The 6,155-nt window shown below is 43.7% G+C and overlaps 1 non-coding gene across 1 annotated transcript; it reads left to right on the forward strand.

Annotated features, from left to right (window-relative positions):
* The first annotated feature begins 4,713 nt into the window (after positions 1 to 4,713).
* On the forward strand, positions 4,714 to 4,851 carry LOC119935993. The gene has a single exon (XR_005453587.1). It is a non-coding gene; the product is annotated as a small nucleolar RNA SNORA7 (small nucleolar RNA).
* The last annotated feature ends 1,304 nt before the right edge of the window (positions 4,852 to 6,155 follow it).

The following is a 6,155-nucleotide window of genomic DNA, read 5'->3' on the forward strand; positions in this document are numbered from 1 at the left end:
TTCTTCGCAGTTTCTTCTTTGATATAATCTGGGAATAAGGTGTGGGGAGAAGTGTAAACATGGTTTTTTCGTTGGTGGTTTATTTTTTTGTTAGTTTTTCTGACAGGAGATGATAGTGCTTCTTGTAGTGATCTATAGGCCTCCTAGGCTGTATTAAGAAGCCTTGGTCAATGGAGTCAACAAAAATTTTCATGGCAAGGTGTAAACAAACAACTGTCATTGGAATCCAACTATTATCGCTGTGAGTAGGGAATATGTCTGTTTACTATTATGAAGCAGTGTGGCTCAGTGGAAAGAGCCCGGGCTTTGGAGTCAGAGGTCCTGGGTTCAAATCCCAGCTCTGCCAACTGTCAGCTGTGTGACTTTGGGCAAGTCACTTAATCAATCAATCAATCATATTTATTGAGCGCTTACTGTGTGCAGAGCACTGTACTAAGCACTTAACTTCTCTGGGCCTCAGTTCCCTCATCTGTAAAATGGGGATTAAAACTGTGAGCCCCCCTTGGGACAAGCTGATCACTTTGTAACCTCCCCAGCACTTAGAATAGTGCTTTGCACATGGTAAGCACTTAACAAATACCATTACTATTATTATTATTATTATATTGTACTCTCCCAAGAACTTAGTGCAGTGCTCTGCACACAGTAAGTGCTCAGTAAATACGATCAAATGAAAGATGGAATCCTTCCTTGCAGCCACAGGGCTGGTTTCCTATGTTTGGCCACTGAGGAAATGTCACGATCCCATCCCATCCCATGTGAGGTCATCATGTTACACTGGATCTGCTACCCCGGGCTCACAGCATCAAAAAATCACATGATACAGGAATCCTCCCTGATCCCCAAACCTAGAGCATATTTCCCTATGCATCTTCCCTGTTGCTCCTAAACAATTGCATTTTTTTCCCAGATCTCTGTTCACCCAGGTGCCAATTCCAAGTCAGTCAGAGGAAAGCTGGATATTTTCCAACCTGCAACCTTGACCACTCCCATCTGATGGTGAGCTCTGAGGTTGTGGCCTTGCTCAATTCAACTCAATAATATTTATTGAGCTCTTACTGTGTGCAGAGCACTGTGCTAAGTGGCTTGGGAGAGTACAATATAACAATAAACAGACACACTCCTTGCCCACAATGTGATTGCAGTCTTGAGGATGAAGCCAGGCATGTTAGGAGACCTGGTTTCTAATTCCATCTCCACCATTTCAATCAATCAATCATATAATTAAGTCCTTACTGTGTGCAGAGCACTGTACTAAGCACTTGGGGAAGTACAACATGACAATATTGCAGACATATTCCCTGCCCACAGTGAACCTACAGTCTAGAAGGAGAGACAGATGTTAATAATAATGATGACATTTATTAAGCACTTACTATGTGCAAAGCACTGTTCTGCACTAAGCACTGAAAATAATGATGGCATGTGTTAAGCGCTTACTACGTGCAAAGCATTGTTCTAAGCAGTGGGGAGGATACAAGGTGATCAGGTTGTCCCACATGGGGCTCACAGACTTAATTACCATTTTATAGATGAGGGAACTGAGGCACAGAGAAGTTAATAATAATAATAATAATAATGATGGCATTTGTTCATTCATTCATTCATTCATTCATTCAATTGTATTTATTGAGCGCTTACTGTGTGCAGAGCACTGTACTAAGCACTTGGGAAGTACAAGCTGGCAACATATAGAGATGGTCCCTACTCAACAGTGGGCTCACAGTCTAGAAGAACTAGACTGTTAAGCGTTTACTATGTGTGAAGCACTGTTCTAAGCGCTGGGGGGGATACAAGGCGATCAGGTTGTCCCACAGGGGGCTCACAGTTTAATCCCCATTTTACAGATGAGGTAACTGAGGCACAGAGAAGTTAAGTGACTTGCCCAAAGTCACACAGTTGACAAGCAGTGGAGTGGGATTTGAACCCATGATCTCTGACTCCCGAGCCTGGGCTCTTTCCACTGAGCCATGCTGCTGGTTAAATAAATAAATTATTTATAATTGATAATATATCATAAATTATAAATATACATAAGTCCTGTAGCACAAGGGGGTGGGGGTAATGAATAAAGGGAGCAAGTCAGGGCGACACAGAAGGGAGTGGGTAAAGAGGAAATAAGGGGAGAAGTCTTGGAAGAGTTGTGCCTTCAGTAGAGTTTTGATGGTGGGGAGGGTAATTGTTGGTCAGATATGAAAAGGGAGGGTGGTCCAGGCCAGAGGCAGGGACAACTGAGACAGATGAGATGGAAATAGAGTGAGTAGGTGGGCATTAGAAGAGCGAAATGTGTGGGTTGAATTATAATAGGAGAATAGCAAGGTGAAGTACGAGGGTGCAAAGAGATTGACTGCTTTAAAGCCGACGATAAGGAATTTCTGTTGGATGCGGAGGTGGATGGGATAGGCTCTTGAGGAGTGGGGAAACATGGACTGAACTTTTTTAAAAAAGAAATGATCCAGGCAACAGAATGAGATATGAACTGGAGTGCGGAGAAACAGGAGGCAGAGAGGTCAGAAAGGAGGCTGATACAATAATCAAGACAGGAGAGGGTGAGTGCTTGGATTAACGTGGCAGCAGTTTGCATGAAGAGGAAAGAGTGGACTTTACTGAAGTTGTGAATCTTGAACCGACAGGATTGAGTGATATATTGACTATGTGGGTTAAAAAGAGAGAGAGAGAGAGAGAGAGAGAGAGAGAGAGAGAGAGAGAGAGAGAGAGAGAGAGAGAGAGAGAGAGAGAGAGAGAGGGAGAGGGAGGAGTCAAGGATAATGCCAAGTTATGGACTTGTGAGATGGGTTGGATAGTGGCACTATCTACAGTGATGGGAAAGTGAAGGGGAGGACAGGGTTTGGATGGAACCACAAGGGGTTCTGTTCATTAAGCTAGAGGAGACAGCAGGACAAAATAGTAGCAGATAGTGGTTGTTGGCTGTGTGTCCTTGGCCAAGTCACTCAACTTCTCTGTGCCCCAGTTACCTCATTTGTAAAATCTGTAAGTCTGTGCGTCCCATGTGGGACACTTACTGTGTCCAACCCTATTTGTTTATGTCTATCCTAGTCCTTGGTATAGTGTCTGACACATAGTAAACACTTAACAAATTCCACCATTGTTATTATCATTATTATTAGACTCCTCTCTAGACTGTTTTAAACTCATCTATACACTGTAAGGGAAATAACGTTATCAATTATGAAGGAGAAAACAATATTCAGGGACTGAACTACACACTTCCTACCAGCTCTTTTTCCAAACATATCTGCTATCCAAGGATATGCACCCCATCCCTCCATTTCTTCTGTCCATATCCTTACACTCTTTTTATTCTTTTTAATGGTATTTGTTAAGCACTTACAATGTTCCAAGCACTGTACTAAGCACCGGGGAACATACAAGCTGACCATGTTGGACACAGTCCATATCCTACATAAGGCTCACAGCCTTAATCCCCATTTTACAGATTTGGTAACTGAGGCAGAGAAGTGAAGTGACTTGCCCAAAGTCACAAAGCAGAATAGTGGCAGAGCTGGGATTAGAATCCGGGTCCTTCAGACTCCCAAACATGGGATCTATCCACTAGGCCTTGTGGCTTAGACTCTGTTGCTTCCCTTATCTGTGATTAATTCGATTATCTGCCTTTCCACCTAGACTGTGCTCCTTTTGGTCAAGGATCATGTCTACCGACTCTACTGTATTGCACTCTCCTAAGTGCTTAGTACAGTTCTCTGCACCCAATAAATGTATAATAAAGACTATGGACTGATAGATTGATTTAGAGAAGCAATGTGGTTCAGTGGAAAGAGCTCCGCTGCCAGTTAAATAAATAATTTAGCTTCGCCAAATGTCAGCTGTGTGACTTTGAGCAAGTCACTTAACTTCTCTGTGCCTCAGTTCCCTCATCTGTAAAATGGGGATTAAAACTGTGAGCCCCACGTGGGGCAACCTGATCACCTCGTATCCTCCCCAGCGCTTAGAACAGTGCTTTGCACATAGTAAGTGCTTGACAAATGCCATCATTATTTTCTAGACCGTGAGCCCACTTTTGGGTAGGGACCGTCTCTATAAGTTGCCAACTTGTACTTCCCAAGAGACGGTCCCTACCCAACAGCGGGCTCACAGTCTAGAAGGGGGAGACAGACAACAAAACAAAACATATTAACAAATAAAATAAATAGAATAGTAAGTATGTACAAGTAAAATAGAGTAATAAATCTGCACAAACATATGTACAGGTGCTGTGGGGAGGGGAAGGAGGTAAGGCGGGGCGATGGAGAAGGGGAGGAGGGGGAGAGGAAGGAAGGGGCTCAGTCTGGGAGGGCCTCCTGGAGGAGGTGAGCTCTCAGTAGGGCTTTGAAGGGAGGAAGAGAGCTAGCTTGGCAGATGTGCAGAGGGAGGGCATCCCGGGCCAAGGGGAGGACATGGGCCGGGGGTCGACTGCGGGACAGGCGAGAATGAGGCCCAGTGAGGAGATTAGCGGCAATGGAGTGGAGGGTGCGGGCTGGGCAGTAGAAGGAGAGAAGGGAGGTGAGGTAGGAGGAGGCGAGGGGATGGACAGCCTCTAAATCCTCATTTAACAGATGATGTAAGTGGGGCACAGAGAAGTTAAGTGACTTCCCCAAGGTCACCCAATGAGCACTCTATGTATAGACAGAGTCGCTGTCTGAACATTAGCTGTGAGGCTGCCCTGGTGTTTGGCTCATGGTGAGCACTTTGAAACCCCTCTCAGGGTGGCACCTGGAGAGTTTCCAGTCCTCTACCAGTCTTGGCTATGGGAGGGAGAGTCCAGCAGAGGCCTGGCCATTCCACTCCCAGCTTGGGCAGTGGTTAGTGAGTGGAAGGCAATCTGCTGCAAGTCAAAACACACCTATGCAGGGCAGCAACAACATAGGACAGAGTCAAGGGTGGAGACTCAGGTTTACTGCATGGAAGGCGGCAGGGGTAAACCACTTCTGGAGTTTTACTAAGCTAACTCACTGGATCCACTACCAGAAAGATCGCAGATGGAGACCGGGGCATTCTGAGAGAAATATGTCCACGTCGCTATGGGTCAGAAACGACTCGAAGGCATAAGACAAGACAAGAGCACTTTGAAATACCAAATTTAGCACTGAATTCTTGAGACAAAAAACCAAAAACAACAAAAAAAACTTGGCAAGGTAAACCAAAATAATGAGTGATGGAGAAGATGTAAGTAATCTATAGCAGAAAACAAGCAGGAACTATTTCAGAACAGAATAAAAAGGAGATCATTGAGGAAAATTTGGGCACATGTTTTATCGTGGGATTGGGTATTCATCGGTAAAGAAAGCTTAGCAATTCAAGACTGTCGCACCATACTTTTTTCTTGTTTTAGTAATTAACTGATTCATATTCTGAAAATACGTTGGTGAAGGAAATGATAATTGTAGATGGACTTGCTGGGATCTAAGGGGAATTCAGTGATTAAACCGATAGGGCACTTGAGGAAAGAAAACGGCTTTTGCAATTCCTTCTAATAATTAGAAATAGCTAGTAAAATGAACGGTGGCAAAAATAAGAACCATCAACAATTTTATTCTTCAGCCCATAACATATGAGGTGGAAAAGCATTTGGACGGCATGATTGCTTCTCTCCAAAATACTTGTTTAAAATAGGACTACTTAGAGTGCTGAATCCAATCTTGAAGCCAAGAAATGTTTCTTATTTCTTCGGAATGATGTCCTCTATCAATCCCCTTTTTCACTCTTCTCCCCATCCCCTTTTCCCTTCTCCCCAGCCCTTAGAAGTATTTTAATTCCCAAGATTTCACCTGTACACTTACTGGTGCCTGGAGATCTGTAATAAAGCCTAATGGATTATATCATCATCAATCGTATTTATTGAGTGCTTACTGTGTGCAGAGCACTGCACTAAGCGCTTGGGAAGTACAAGTTGGCAACATATAGAGACAGTCCCTACCCAACAGTGGGCTCACAGTCTAATTATATTGATTATATTGTGGATAATCAAAATATTAGCTATCATTTTGTTGAAAACTAAGTTAAGACACCACCTCAAGGTTATCCGCCTTTCCCTTTCTCTTATTTACTTTGAGAACAAGAAACGTGGGAGATGTGACTTTCACGTCCCCCATTAATCTGTGATGCCCATACTACAGCTCCTAGAATGCTGTGTGACT

The sequence above is a fragment of the Tachyglossus aculeatus genome, chromosome 12 (assembly GCF_015852505.1).
Source record: "Tachyglossus aculeatus isolate mTacAcu1 chromosome 12, mTacAcu1.pri, whole genome shotgun sequence".
NCBI classification, from domain to species: domain Eukaryota; kingdom Metazoa; phylum Chordata; class Mammalia; order Monotremata; family Tachyglossidae; genus Tachyglossus; species Tachyglossus aculeatus.